The sequence below is a fragment of the Chenopodium album genome, chromosome 21, assembly GCF_948465745.1.
Source record: "Chenopodium album chromosome 21, dcCheAlbu1.1, whole genome shotgun sequence".
NCBI classification, from domain to species: Eukaryota; Viridiplantae; Streptophyta; class Magnoliopsida; order Caryophyllales; family Amaranthaceae; genus Chenopodium; species Chenopodium album.
Window position 1 is genome coordinate 35094330 of NC_137854.1, and position 17052 is coordinate 35111381.

Consider the following 17052-nt stretch of genomic DNA (forward strand, 5'->3'; position numbering starts at 1 on the left):
ATCCTTGTGCTCATTTTTTTCTTAGCAATGCATGTTTACTTGCACAACTTTTTACGGAACACCGATCACAACATGTTTATCGTGGATATCTTCCATCCATGGAGGATAAATGGCGTAAATATTACACCGATATTCCTATGATTTATATTTTTGCTTCTATTTTAGATCCTAGACAAAAATATGATGGCACCTTTTTATTAATTGATATTTATTATAGTAACATGAATTTTGAAGATGATGTTGAAACTTTTAAGAATAAGGTGACGGATGAGTTTGTTAATTTATATAATGTTTATGAAAGTAAATATGGAACCGTGTCTCGATTTTCCCCTTCTCAAACATCCAAAAATGTAAGTAAACGGGCCAAAGGTTTATTTGCACAAGCTGCTAACTTGATGTCTAAGTATTCAGGTACAGAATCATCATCATCTAGGAGAACACAAAGCGATGTTTCGGAGTTGCAAATGTACTTAAGTTACGACTTCATGAAAGGCATGGACGATGAAGAGAAGTTTGGCCTTGACATCCTCGATTGGTGGAAATCACAAGCCGTGAAACATCCAATTTTGTCGGCAATGACTCGTGATATTTTTGCTATCCAAATCTCCTCCGTTGCTTCCGAAAGAGCTTTTAGTGCGTCGGGAAGAGTTCTAGACGATAGAAGAACAAGACTAAAACCCGAAACACTTGAAATGTGTGTTTGCTTCAAGGATTGGTTGGATGCCGAAACTCGTTCTCAAGATCGTACTTATGCACAAAACGACGACAATGAAGGAACGTCGACTTCTTTTAGTTCTCATACTTCTCAATCCACTCAATTGGCGGATGACCTTGAACCTCTAGGAGACGAAGACGAAGATGAAGACGAAGGCGAAGACGAAGACGACCAATAATAATTACATGATTACATATTTACATTATACACTATTGTATTCTTTTTGTATTATTGAACTTCGTATTCCGTATAATAAATGAAGTTATTCAATATTCATACACTATTGTACGATTTTTAATTATCATTACTTATTTTGTAATTTTGTATTATTGAATTATCGTACATTCATACCGGCTTGTCGGCTACCGTCATATAATAAAATAAGTTATTCTTCATTTTTTTGTGTTTTCGGATTATCGCACTAGTATTTTTTTTTTATTATATGCATTTTTGTTTTTAATTCGTTTTTTTTTAACATTTATTTTTTTTTTTTTTTAAAAAAAAAAAAGTAAGGTAGGCACGGTTTGGCCCGCGGCCCGGCCCGGCACGGCCCGCGAGGCACGTGGGCCGTGCCGTGCCGTGGGCTGGGGTGTGCCAATTTCAGGCACGGCACGGCACGGCCCGCCGCGGAGCCGGCACGGCACGGCCGCCACCCCGGCACGGGCACGGCCCGTGCCCATGTTTATTACAGGTTAAAAAAAATAACAAGGTTAATCAATTTTTTTTTAAAATAAAAAAAACAGGTTAAGATGGGTCGGGTTCAGGTCAACCCGCTTAAAATCAGGTCGGGTTCGGGTTGAATTTTCTGACCTGTTTAAGGAAACAGGTCGGGTTCAGGTTGGGGGGTCCTGACCTGTTTATGTAAACAGGTCGACCTAAACCCGACCCGACCCGACCTGTTTGTCAGCCCTAATAATGACGGATAACTTTTTTATTATTTCTCTCTCCAACTAACCCTATTTACACTACTTTTTGTATTATTATTATTTCACTCTCCTACTAACAATCAAATATATCCCTACTAACTATACTTATATCAAAAAAAAAAATTTAAAAAAAAATTCTCTTTTTGGTTCCCACCTTATAATATTTCTAAAACCTTATGCAAATCCTACTTTTACGTTTATTACGAAACGGAGGGGGTATAATACCCTATAAAAATAATTCGAGATTATCACGCATTTTCGAGTTGATTATTGAGATTATCAACTTACCGCATTAATAGTTCGAGTTAATCTCAAACTTGAGTCAACCTCACATGAGTCGTTAAGACCGAGTTTTTACAGATCACTGGAGCTCAATTAAAGTTTTCCCCACAAGTTTTCACATACCATAAGCATCCGGAAAAAAACTACTTTATATTTCCTCTCTATATCTCCACACCTCCTAAAGATGCCAAGGTATTTGTAATTTCAAATTAATGCAATTATAAACAAATGGATTAATTTAATACCCTTTCTGCTTAGTAATAATCTCAACATTTTCTCTTTAGGAAATTTTTGATTTGGACCCACAATAATTTTTTAGTTATGGCTCCAACCATCCCCAATCTATGTTAAGAATTGAACTCGGGTCCAATAGAAAATAAATAAGAAGTCATACCATTTTTGCTATATATTTGATACTTTTGCTTATTGTAGGCCACGAGGTTTTTTTTTTTTTTTTTTTTTTTTTTTTTTTTTTTTTTTTTGTGTACAACTTATTTTCTTCAACCAAATCTATAATTAAAGTACTTAAGATTATTAGAATACATGAAAACTATGATACAAAGTAAAAAATATCTAACGTATTAAAAATTCTACTACAGTTGTCGACTACGGACGACTATGGACGACTATGTTCGACTACGCTAAGAGATTTAATCTGAACCGTTGATATTTATTTATCTAATCCTAGCCATCCAATTCAACACCTATGCTACACAGTCATCAAGAGCTTGTTTGGTTAATAGATAATTCTTTTTACACACATGTTTTTATTTTTTAATAAAATAAAAAAAAATAGCAGATTTTAATATAAATATATGATCTTCAACCTTTAATCATCTTTCACATTAAAATTGGACTTGATCTTAAACTATGTCATCTTCATCCCTAAACATTATTCCATCTTAAACCAAAAATTTATTTCGATGAATTTATCAACCTAACTACAGTATATAATTGTTTATATTATTCAATTCATCAATTGTAGAAATAATAAATTTATTCATCAATTATAGTAATGTGATTCGAATATTAGTTATATTAAAATAAACTTCAAAGTTCTAGTTTTTGAGAAATAATTCAATCGAGTTGCAATAATAAATTTGGATATTCGAATATTCAGTATTAATTAAAGTGATTTTGTGATTAATTTTGATATAATTTAATGATTAATCTTGTGGAATGTTGAAACATACATATAGTGCCGTTGTTGAATGTTGAAAATGCATAAGGTTTTTTTTTTTTTTTGAGGACTTGAAAATGCATAAGGTTGAAGATGACTAATATTTTTATAAATTTTTCCTTACAAAAATCCGTTGATTAGGTTTTTTTTGGGGAAACAAATTATTATAATATATTGATTATGGGGCCTTTTTTGGGGAAATATATTATAAGATACTTTCTTAAATCTAACTGATACATTTATGTTAATAAATAAATTCCAAATTCGATAATATATTCTTATCATTAAATATTGCAACTCTTTCAATATATATAAACACTTAAGTATTAATCATATGATGCGTAACAAGAAGGCTAGAAAATTGTATGGAGTATTACTCCAACCTTTTAGGGAGTATCATTTATAATATATACTTTGTATATTTCTTCCACACATACATAAAAAGGCCCATCAAGTGATTGACAATTTTTGTTTTTTTGATGAGGCAAACTCTTTAATATTACACAAACTTTTAAATAAAACGGATGTTCAGTAAATAAGTGATAACAAAATGTGCAAAAATTACACTAAAACGCACAAAAGTTACCCTGACATATATAAGAGTTATTTATGCTTCATTGATAATTTGACAAATGTGACACTAAATTTGACAAAAGTGACACTAAATCTGACAAAAGTGTACCCGATGTACAGTAAATTACTGAAAATCAGGTGTATACAAAAGTTTTCCTTAATATTATCATGTAGATATATAAAATATTTGTATATGTTGATCCTCCGTTGCATAATTTATAATGTTATTAAATACAAAAATTTTGCAAACATTAATCCTTTAATTTTAAATGTTATATTAAAATATTGTAACAAATCTATTCACAAAAAAAAAAAAAAAAAAAAAAAAAAAAAAAAAAAAATCTGTAATAAATTATAAAGATAATTAACGATAGAATTAGTAAAAAAAAATTACCATGATTTAAGGAAAAGTGGATTTTTCTCAGAAGCAGAAAACCATACGTTTCAATGTTATTTTTATTTTTTTTGGTTATACAATTGTATTATTGTTTCTTTTAACCACTTGATTATTTCTTTTTTGAGATAATGCCTACTATTCGATTACAATATGATACAATATGTTCAAATGCATATAATTCAATCTTCCAAACATTATTTTAAAATTAAGAAGGTAGGGGATCAAAGTGATTTTACGTAAATATAAAATAGTAAATTAAAAAAATATATAAAAATAATATACTCCGTATAACAAAAAAAAAAAAAAAAAAAAAAAAAAAAATTAACTCATCTTTTTCTAAATTTGATTAATACACAATTCTACAATTTATTTTTTACCTTTTAAAATATACAGAACATTAGTTACAAAGTATAATTTTAATTAGCTCCCCCCAAAAAGGTTATTTAATTAGCATTAAGTATGTGTATATATAACCAATTGACCATTGGTTTAGACGTGTAGTGGTGATTCATGATTGGGATTAAGCTTAATTGGTAGGGAGAACTGTGTGTTCGATCCCCACAACAATAATTGGGAGAGGACTAGAAACTAACCGCCCAGAACTGATTCCCGATTCCGAATTAGCCCAAAGATTGAATCGGACGATACACCAAAAAAAATCATTGTATATAAAGTAAATAAATAAAATAATTTATAATCATTTCATTTTTCAAACCGTTTCGTTCCACGCTTTTGATAGTTACGGAGTTTTAATGTGCACTAGTGAGTAGCCCGGGCGTTGTCCCGGGATACTACTTTTGTAGTTGTGCAAGTGCTAATTTTTAAGAGCATTTAATAGTGTGTATGTAGTATGTATATTCAATACTTTTATGGTATAATACTATTTAGTGTGAAACATTAAAGTATAACCAACAATTTGCCTAGATGGTCAAACAATAACATTTCTTCCAAGAGGTCAAGGGTTCGAACCTTATGTGGCACATTGAGAAATTGAGTGGATGACGTGGCATAATAAGGAGTTGAGTGAGTGACGTGGCGTTGTGAGGGGGTCTACATGGCACAGAGACATTTTTAGGATCGCCTTTTAATATATTAGTATAGATTTGTATCATTCCTGTCATGTCTCTTATCATGATTATATGAAATCTTTGATGTATAAAAATTATTATTTGACGTTTATGAAAGCTTTGATTAATATTTTTTTTTTTTTTTGAAAACGCTTTGATTAATATTCTTAAATGCATCGGTAATATTTTTTTTTTTTTTTTTGAATAGAGGTAATATTTAGTATAGCATTTTTTGTTTGGTTTTATTCTTATATTTTTTTTGTTTACTGTGTGTCAAATATTTTTTTTTGTTTTTAAAATAATGTGAGTATGTTAATCTTATTTTGAATTAATTGTCATTATCTTTAGAGTGTCTTTTAAAACTATAATAATTAAGACATTTCCAATTTTAGAAACTGATGTGATTAGGCTTAAGAGGTGTCAAATAGGGTACCCAGATAGAGTTTGGGTTGACCCATGGTGGGTCGGAATGTTTGGGTCGAATAATGATGGGTCATTTTGATCTAATTAAGTATCTAACAGACCAAATCAAATCGGGTTGAGCTTAATTAGGTTCAGATCAAAGTTGGGTATAAGGGCTTGTTCACTTCAGCTTAATTTCGGTTCAGTTCAGTTCGCTCAGCTCAATTCATCTCTTAATTTCTTTCTCTCATAAAATATTCATTTCAGCTCTATTCAGGTTCGGTTTAGTTCAGCTCAGCTCCAATCAGTTCAGTTCATTTTAGTCCAGCTCAGTTCGATAAATGTGAACAGACCCTAAATATGGTCGATACAAATCGAATTTAGGTCAACTCAAATTCCGATCGAGTCATATCTAGGTTAGATTAATTCAAATTCAGATTTTATCGGGTTTATACGGGTCAAAATGGATATATTAGACTTTGGATCGAGTCATTTTGGATTAGATTAGATCTCAGTCAAATCAATTCAATTTTGTTTTAAATTTGAGTCGGGTCAGTTTGATTATTAACTTATACTCAATTAAAATTATTATTTTAGTTTTGGTTTTCGGGTCGAGTAATTTGAATTCGGGTAAATCTTAGACCCCGTTCTTTAGAGCTGCTCTGCTCTGCTCTGCTCTGCTCAAAAGAAATCTGCTCTGATCTACTTTGCTCGGCTCTATTTTCAAATAATAATTAATAATAACAACCATAATAATTAATATCCAATAATAATAATTAATATTGTATTGATGATAATAATTTATTATTTTGAATAATTATAATAATCATTAATATTAAAAATAATTTTAATAACTATTAATATTAATAATAATTAATATTTATTTATTATAAATAAATAATAATAATAATAATAATATTTTTAAATACAAATATTAAGAATAAATATTTAATAATATTAGTATTAATAATTTCTAATAATTATAACATTTCTTTCAAAAAATAAAGTGGAAGATATCAATATATTTATTATATCAATAACTTTGATTTCCCTAAAAAAAAAAGGAAAATAAAACTCAATAATTTTGATTATCTTACATTACTTGTATAAATCAATTGTGCTTCACATAGAATACTTATTAATTATTACTATGAAGATAATAAAATAGTTTAGTTAGTTAAAGTCTCAAACGGTGATATTCAAAAAAATCTAAGATCAAATCAATCTCATATACATCGATCATTGTCATTGTGGCTCTCTTTACACCAAAAAAAAAAAGTTTATAATGTGCAAATTATTTTTTGTGATACACAACTATATGTTAAGTGCACCTAAAAGTAACATCAGACTTTTGTTTAATAGAATTATTCTTAGGCTTTAATTATCATACTTATTATATATAGAGTCCCTATAAAGAATATTTGAAGGTTATTATAATTAATGAAGACAGTGCCAATTCAAATAAGTATTATAGAGTCACAATAAAGAATATTTCGATGTTATTATATCAAATTAGGTAGCCGCAATTTTTTTTGAATTAAGTATTATAGAGTCCCAATGAAGAATATTTAAAGGTTATTAGATGTAATTTAGGCAGTCCCAATTAAGTATTATACAGTCCTAATAAAGAATATTTGAAGGTATTATAATCAAATTAGGCAGTCCCAATTAAGCATTATAGAATCCCAACAAAGAATATTTCGAGGCCATTATAATCAAATTAGGCAGTCCTAATTAAGTATTATAGAATCCCAAAAATCAAATTAGGCAGTCCTAATTAAGTATTATAGAGTCCCAATAAAGAATATTTGGAGGAATTATAATCAAATTCGGCAGACCCAATTAAGTATTATAGAATCCTAATAAATAATATTTCGAGGTAATTATAATCAAATTAGACAACCCCAATTAAGTATATAGGGTCTCAATAAAGAGTATTTGAAGGTTAATACAATCAAATTAGGCACTCCCAATTAAGTATTATACAGTCCTAATAAAAAATATTTGAAAGTATTATAATCAAATTAGGCAGTCCCAATTAAACATTATAGAATCCCAACAAAGAATATTTCGAGGCCATTATAATCAAATTAGGCAGTCCTAATTAAGTATTATAGAATCCCAAAAATCAAATTAGGCAGTCCTAATTAAGTATTATAGAGTCCCAATAAAGAATATTAGGAGGTATTATAATCAAATTAGGCAGACCCAATTAAGTATTATAGAATCCTAATAAATAATATTTCGAGGTAATTACAATCAAATTATACAACCCCAATTAAGGGCCTGTTCTCATTGACTGAACTCAGCTGAACTGAACTGAACTGAAATGAACTGAATATTTTATAAGAGAAGGAAATTAGGAGCTGAACTGAACTGAACTGAACTGAACTGAACTGAATTGAGCTGAACTGAACTGAACTGAACTGAACTGAACTCAGCTGAACTGAACTGAATTTCAACGTAAGAGAACAGGCCCTAAGTATATAGGGTCTCAATAAAGAGTATTTGAAGGTTACTACAATCAAATTAGGCAGTCCCAATTAAGTATTATAGAGTCTCAATAAAGAGTATTTAAAGGTTACTACAATCAAATTAAGCAGTCCCAATTAAGTATTTTATAGTCCTAATAAAGAATATTTGGAGGTATTATAATCAAATTGGGAAGGTTTAATTAAGTATTATAAAGTCGCAATAAAGAATATTTTGAGTCTATTATGATCAAATTAGGCATTCACAATTAAGTATTATAAAGTCCCAATAAATAGTATTTGAAGGTTACTACAATCAAATTAGCAGTCCCAATTAAGTATAAAGAATATTTGGAGGTATTATAATCAAATTAGGAAGTTTTAATTAAGTATTATAAAAGTCACAATAACGCATATTTGAAGGTTACTACAATCAAATTAGGCAATAGTCTTATTTTTCTTTTTTAAAAAAGAAGGCACTCGCTAGTCCTGATTAAGTACCTAACCTCTTGTTGACCTGACCTGATTTCAAATCACCTTTAATTCAATTTAAACCACCTTATTAATACGTAGTTATAAACTTACATTTTTTTTTGAGGGGTAGTTAGAGCATCTCCAATGGCAAGCTACAATGCTTTGTAGCTTGCTTTTCCACATAAATTTCTAAGCTACAACACTTTTTAAGAAACAACTTGTTTTAATGGTAAGCCACAACATATTGTAGTTTGCAAAAAAATAAAGTTTTAAAAAAATAATAGATAATTATACACATGTTCCAATATGAATGGAGATTATTTGTCTCTTTTTCAATCAAGCATGTAGCTTGGTTGAGCTACAATTGCTAGCATGTTGCTCAATTTTTTATTCTCCAATGGTAAGCATGTAGCTAGGAACTTTATTTAAATTGCAAGCAAGTCCTTATAATTGAACCATTGGAGATGCTCTTATAAACTTACATACTCCTTTCTAAATTAATGTCTTTTGACTCAAAATTTAATTTTAATCTATTTTTTCGAAAAGACATGAAAACATAACAAATAAAGCAAGCCAATAACGATCCACTACCCCTTATTTTAAGGAACCTATGTTCATCCTAACTTAAATAATTATACTTGACTTGCACAATAATAAATAAATAAATAAATAATGTAAAAAGATCAATATTTTAGAGATCCCAAAATGTATAAGTAATTTTAAATTTAAAATATTAATAGAATATTTAGAAAAATTTGAATAGTGGTTAAAGAATCAAATATAACGCCATTGATAAACAATAACAAGGTTCAATTAAAACTCACTTTCCTTTATACATGAACACGAATATTCCAAAATCTAAATACTTTTAATCAAATACGAAGTATTTTTAAAAATTAAATATCAACACTAATTTGAGAAAAATAATTATAATATATATTCTGTTTCAAAAGAAATAAAATAAATTTATCATACATATTTATATATTGTAAAATTGAAAAGAAAAAAAAAAGATAATGGAAAGATTTAGTCAAAGATTACAAATCAACCCCCCCCCCCCCACCACCCCCACCCCCCCAATCACGAAGTAAGTAAAATCACTTTTTTTTTGACTTTTTTAACTGTAGTAAATAACTGAAATTTTTGTATAAAAAAAAAAATTAAAAAAAAAACTGTAATTAACAATTTTTTTCAACGAAGGCCAATTAATTTTTTTTAAATGAATATTTTTTTTTTAAATGAATAGATTTTTCTCTATTTCCAAATCTATCATTGTATTGTTATAGCTAAAAAAATCAGATTGGTTACATTATCTCTTAAAAATAGAAAAGATTTTTTTTCTCATATATTCCCTCTCCCAAAAAAGACGCTTTCTAAATCAAACAATCAAATAAAAAGGCTAAAATCATAAAAGTCTTTCAATTTAATTTTTATTTATTTTTGTATAAAAATAAAATAAAATAAATTCATCTTCAACGTAAATAATCGTCCAACTTAAACAATGACACTGTAGATTCAAGCTTTAACAATGGCGGATTACTAAAAAAATCATATGACTAATCAAAATTTAACACAAAATCATATGACAAATAAAATTAAACAAATTGTGCATACATATAATTACATTTATTTCAAACTCATAAATTAATATTATATTGACATATGGATGGTAGTTTATAATATTGTAATTTGATTAAAAAAAAAAAAATACCCTCTAAAAGTAGAAAAACAAACAACACTTAGATGACTGGTCGATGACTGATCGCTGACTGGTCATAACTTAAATGATGTGTAAATTAGATTTTTTAAATTTTTAAAAATTGTAATATTCAAAGGTTAAGATTAAGCAACATACATAATAAACGGTTTAGATTTAATTTTTTAGTATAGTTGTCTTTAGTCGTCCGTAGTCATCCGTAGTTGACGACTACGAGTAATGATTACTCGTATACAAATTTTTTTTAATTATGTTATGAAATAATTCTTTGACCCAATGACACCCTTTCATATGTATTAACACTTAATTATTTCAACCGTTAATGTTAAGATTAATATGAAACGAACGGAGTAAATAACAAGCATAATTTTAATAACTTGGATTTTCATACAAAGTGCACATGAGCACATCATGGATATTTAGTTATTTACCCATAAATGTCCAAAGAGTACTCATAAATGATGACCGACTTACTTATCAAGGGTCTTTAAAGCACCAACTACCTTACATTTAATAAATTTAAAGCACCAACTTCACCCTCAAGAGTCAAGATACATACCAGTACATTTTAACGAAGTTAAATTTGCGTCGTTTGCCGTTATCCTACCTGTGGAATACTGCATCTGACTCATTGGCCACTTGTACATTTGATGAGTTGGCAATAAAAGATTGACATTGTAAATCAATCAAAGAGATTAACTGGGCAAGCCCCTTTGTCTTGCCCTACTTGGAAGGGGGTTGACACTACTTGAGGGCTCGTAACATCGGCTCCGAAGGTAAGCGTGCTTGAGACCCCGGAAGTCAAAGGAGATAAGCAGTAGGAGAACTTGTAGTTGATTTTTGAACCGAGTTGTGAGATTAAGGAAGATGGGCCTGTTCCGAGTCCAACGATCCCCTCTCCTTGTTTGCCAAGACTGCCTTGGTTGTCCAACCCACAGCCAAAAATGGATGTGGATGAAATACTCGGCGAGGTAGCATCAGCAGAGGATAAGCTAAGCGTTTCACTAGATAGGATGCCTTTAGTTTTAGTATGATCACCGTAACTATATTGATAAGCACACAGTGATGATGACTCGTAATTGTTGTAATTATCATTATTATTCGAAGCACAGCTAGTTTTGAGATCTGGTTGGGCGCAATCCGAAGAAGGGCAAGGGATTAATTGATTTTTGCCCAAGATGTAGTTGCTTTGATTTTTGCTTGAGTATTAATAATAACTAGAGTTTACCCGTGCAGAATGTACGAGATATATAAGAAAAAATATATTTAAAATATGGAAAGTTGATTTTGGTGTTGTAATTTAGACTTGAACTGTAATGGTCGATTTTGGATTCGTCGGTTCTGTTAAACCCTAATTAACTCTGTTGTATTGAGTATTAGTAATCTTATTAATAATGTGCTGACACGTGCTGTGCTATGCTGAAATATGATATTCTATGCTTTGTTTAGAAGCTCCAAAAACAGGGTTTTATTTGGAAAATTTGTCAAAAAAAAAACCATTTATAACAACTATTTTGTCGGAAAAAACCTTATAAAAATTTTTTGGCAAGGAGAAACCAAATTGTAAAATATTTTTGTTGAAGACAACCTAGGATTTCTAATCACTCAATTAACAACTAATTTCCCCTTAATTCTTCTAATTACCCATAACTCTCACTAAATATTTAATAATTAAGTTGATTTATAAATATAAAAAAAAAAAAGAAAAAACCCCACCCTCACCACCACCAGTCAGCCACCCTCCCCTTCTCCCCTCCCATGGCAGTAGCCCCCTCCCCCCTCACCTTACCCCCACCGCCGAACAGACCCCTTCACTTTCCCATTTACCCTCACCGCGACCACCCTCCTAAACCCTAACCCAAAAATTCTACCAAAAGAAACCACCAACACTAGATCTTCTTTGTATTTGTGGACGGATTTGTGGATTTCAAAGTTAAAATTAGATGGGATGAGAGAGATTGCTGCATTTAAGGAGGGATTGGTGAAGTTCGAGGAGGGGTGGTTGCGTATGAAGCGTTTTGGTTTGGGTTTTGGGTGGTTTTCTGGAGAAGGTTGGTGGGTGGTTTTTCGAAAAAGGGAAATGGGAGGGGTTTCGGTGGTGGAGGTTGGTTAGCGGGGGTGAGGGGATCCAGGCGGCTGGAGATGGGGGAGGAGGAGGAGGCTGCTTAGCTGCTGGCATGGGAGGGGGAGAAGGAGAGGGTGGATGATTGGTGGTGGTGACTGGTGAGGGTGGTTTTTGTTTTTGTTTTTGTTTTTTTTTTTAATTTTATAAATGAACTTAATTATTAAATGGTTAATGAGATTTATGAGTAATTAGAAAAATTAAGGGGAAATTAGTAGTTAATTAAGTGATTAGAGATCTCACGTTGTCTTCAACAAAAATATTTTACAATCTGGTTTCTTCTTGCCAAAAAATTTTTATAAGGTTTTTTCCGACAAAATAGTTGTTATAAATGGTTTTTTCTAACAAATTTTCCTTTTTTTTTTATTATTTTTTTTTATTTTTTATGTTGGTGGCCATGCAATGCTATTATGGGGTTTACTTTTTCAAAGTTATAGAGGTTACCCGTTCAGTGTTATAGGGGTTACTCATGTTACTCGGTGAGTGTCATATGAGTTAGTGTCTTGCTCTAGAAGTTGCATACATTGTTTTGTTGCAACTTGCAAGTAGTTATTTGCTGAGACCAGTTGCACAAAAATGTGTTGTATATTTTTTTTTTAATGATTAAAGGTGTGAAAAATGTTTGGAGGGTAGTCCCTTAAAAAATGCATAACTGAATGGGTTGGGGATTTAGAGTGCTATAGTGAATTGTTGATAAAGGAAATGTATACTCGTGCTAATGCATGACATATATTATACTATGTACCAAAAAAAAATACTCATAAAACAAAGTGAAATGTTAGTACGTAGTGTTTGAAATGTTGGGGATTTTGAATGCTATAGTGAATTGTTGAAAAAGGAATTGTATACTCGTGCTAATGCATGTCAAATGTTATACTAAATACCAAAAAAAAAAAAAAAACAAAGTGAAATGTTAGTAGTAGTCCCTTGAAAAAAAAAACAAAAACAAAATAAAACAAAAAAGAAATAGTGAATGGGTACGTAGTTATTGATTCAAAAAAAATTAAAAAAAAAAAGGAGTGGGATGGGGATTGGTAGTTATTTTTATCCTTTTTAAAAAAATTTTTAAAAAAAAAAATCTAAATGCATGAGAGTTAAGGTTTTGAAGGCTCCTCATTCACTTACTCTGCAATTATATATTAGATCAGTCATTTGGTCGGTTTTCCTCAAAAAAAAAAAAAAAAAAAAAAAGATTGAGTGATGGTTGAATTTAGGTGATCTTCCTCTCATCCCATTACCTGTCTATCCATTTTTTTTCTTGTTGAGTTCAAAATACAGGTTTGCCCGATCCTCCAAATTTAACTATAGATTAAGCGGGTAATGATGGATCAAGTACGTGGAGTGGATGAAAGATGATGATAATTTATAAAATAAATATTCCATAATAATTGGTTAACATATATCATAAACTAGCTTAGGCCCCGTGCCATGCATGGGAAGTGTAAAATTTTTTTGTAAAAAATAATTATATCTAACAAATAAAAGTGATGTTTTTAAGTAATATTTTAAAAATCAATAATATGAATCGACAAAAATACTTGCGTGGACCTGGTCCACATGACATTACATTGAACATAGTGACCCTTATTTTTAACATAGTAACCTTATTTTTAACATAGTAACCTTTATTAAAAGTTGTATAACGTTAATACTATTGTGAACTTGAAGTCCGGCGTTATGATCCTAATTTTATCATAGTGACCTTTATTATTTATATTGACCTTATAAAATATATCATTAAAAAAATTAACCTCTTATAGCCTATATATTACAAAAATGACTTTTATTTTCAACATAGTGACCTTCATTTTATCATAGTGACTTTTTTTTATAAATAAAATAATCATAGTTTCTCTAATGTTAGTGGTCCACAATAAATTAGTGTGAACCAAGTCCATTTAAGAATTAGTAATGAATCGATTTTATTATTGAGTATTACTTTTTTAGCAAAATCTAATATTATTACTCCGTTTATCAGATAATTAAAAAGAAGTTGGAATAATATTTAAGGTAAATGTCGTGTATGAAAGAATTATGAACACCAAATTAAAAGTAATAATTTTGTTATAAAGATAATTAGGTTAGGTCCCGTGCCACATGCACGGTAATTTTCAATAACTATTTTTTAAATAAGAATTATATTAAATATTTGGCTTTCATATGTTATATCATATTAATTAAATGCTAAAGAAAAAAGAAATGGTAGGAAAAGTATTATTGGAGTGTCCATTAATTGATTAAAATTTTAATCATCAAATTATTTAAGGAAATAACAAAAGTATCGTTTGTTGATTTGATATTCACATTTCATTGTTAAAACTTATAGCTTCATAATTTTGAAAAATAAATAAATTCAAGAATATATATATATATATATATATATATATATATATATATATATATATATATATATATATATATATATATATATATATATATATATATATATATATATATATATATATATATATATATATATATATATATATATATATATATATATATATACACAAAGGGAGGGTTCCGGTAAGAACCCCACCTTATATAAGAACCCAATCTTATGTAAGAACCCTAATTATGTTCTAAACTTTTTCCTATGTTCAAAATTTTTTTCAACTTATGTTCTAAAGTTTTTCCTATATTCGAAAAATTTTCTTACATATGTTCCAAAAATTTTCCAATGTTCTAAATTGTTTTTTAGATTATGTTCTAAATTTGTTCCTATGTTCTAAATTATTTTTTCAGCTTATGTATTAAATTTTTTTTTCTATGTTCTAAATTATTTTTTCAGCTAAGTTTTTCCTATATTCTAAATTATTTCTACTTATGTTCCAAATTATTTTTAATGTTCTAAATTGTTTTTAGATTATGTTCTAAATTTGTTCTTATGTTCTAAATTATTTTTTCAGCTTATGTTCTAAATATTTTCTATGTTCTAAATTATTTTTTCAGATTATGTCATTAATTTTTACCTATGCTACGATTATTTTTTTAACTTATGTTCTAAATTATTTTTCTTATGTTCTGACTATTTTGGTTGTTTATGTTCAAAATTTTTGCTATCTTTTAAATTATTTTTCTTATGTTCTAAACTTTTCTGCTTATGTTCTAAATTTTTTCTACTTATGTTCTAAATTTTTTTCTATGTTCTAATTTTTTTTCTATGTTCTAAATACGAAATTCTCAAAATTACAGAAATGCCATTACTAAAGAATCATTTTAGATGGTTAGATCAAAACTAATAAAGGGCTGAGATTGGTTCTTATATAAGATTGGGTTCTTATATAGAGGAGGGTTCTTACATGAGCCTTCCTCTATATATAAATATATATATATATATGATCTTGTTGTAATAAATGTAGTACATTTTTTTAATTGACACAATTTTAGTATATTCTAAAAAAAACCTCCATAATACATCAATTACGTTAAGAATATTTTTATTGTATTGCTTAACTTTAAAATTGTTAATATGTTTTTTTTGGGAAGGATATGATACATCAAATCTTCTATTACACACCATAAGATATTATTACAATATTATATATGTAAAGATTTGTTTCTTAAATATAATTTTTTTCAGAAAAAAAAGAAAAAAAAACTAAGGACACACCAGGAGATGGCACGTGTCATTGCTGGTGTGTCTTTTAGTATATAGTTATTGATATAAAAGATTTGGAATGATGTTATTATAATTGTATCAAATATTCACAAAAAAAAAAAGGTTAACAAGGGAAAGGGAGGTTTTGGAGGGAAAAAAAGCACCAGGGTGTGACACGTGTCACTTCCGGTGTCTGTAGTATTAAGTTATTGATAATTGATGGATCTTGTGTTAAAACATTTTAAAACGAATTTTATGATGCAAAAATTGCAATTTTTAAAAATATGTATGTAAAATTATAAATTTTTTTAGTATATGAAAGATTAAAACTATATCGAATAAAACTACAAAATCATATATAATCCAAAAATTAATCTAATCTGTCAAGTTTATACCCAATTTTCATGCATGTGTTGCGACACTTGGCTAGAAGTTTTTGTTTTTTTTTTGAATGAACACTTGGTGAGAAGTGAAAAGCCAATTTCACTGTCTTGTGACCTGATTGCGAGACTTCACTTAGGCCCTGTTATCTTCATCTTAATAAAATAATATTAAGTAAAAATAATTTCAGTTCAGTAAAAATAAGTTTAATTCAGTAAAAATAATTTCAGTTCAGTTCGGCAAAAATAATTTCAGTTCAGTAAAAATAATTTCAGTTCAGCAAAATTAAAGTGAAGAGAACGAGGCTTTAATTTATTACTCGTAGTGATTAATGGATTAGTGATATAATACGATATTATGTGTATCTAGATTTAATTTTTCTAATCAAGTCTGCTAAAGCATTGATTGATTTTACAAGTTCAAAGAAAGGTCAAAGTCTAAGAAAAACACCAAATAAAAAAGTTTCATCAAAATCACGATTTTATTAACAAAAACAAAACAACAGTTACTGCAACTCTTCACTATCTATAGCAAATTGCTCAAAGTCGCCGTTGTCTACATTGATGTATCTTTTTTTTTTTTTTTTTTGACGAGTACATTGATGTATCGATTTAACATCTAATGCAACTTTTTTTTTTTAACATCTAATGCAACTTATATTAATCCATTGCCGCAAAATACGATCTCATGGACCCAACAATATATAGGGTGCACGCTGGCTAATCAAAGCCCATACAATAATCC

At 29.0% G+C, this 17052-nt stretch overlaps 1 pseudogene; it reads right to left on the bottom strand.

Annotated features, from left to right (window-relative positions):
- Positions 1 to 11852, bottom strand: part of LOC145600731 (aspartic proteinase CDR1 pseudogene) — a 50079-nt pseudogene extending 38227 nt beyond the window's left edge.
- Positions 11853 to 17052: the final 5200 nt, after the last annotated feature.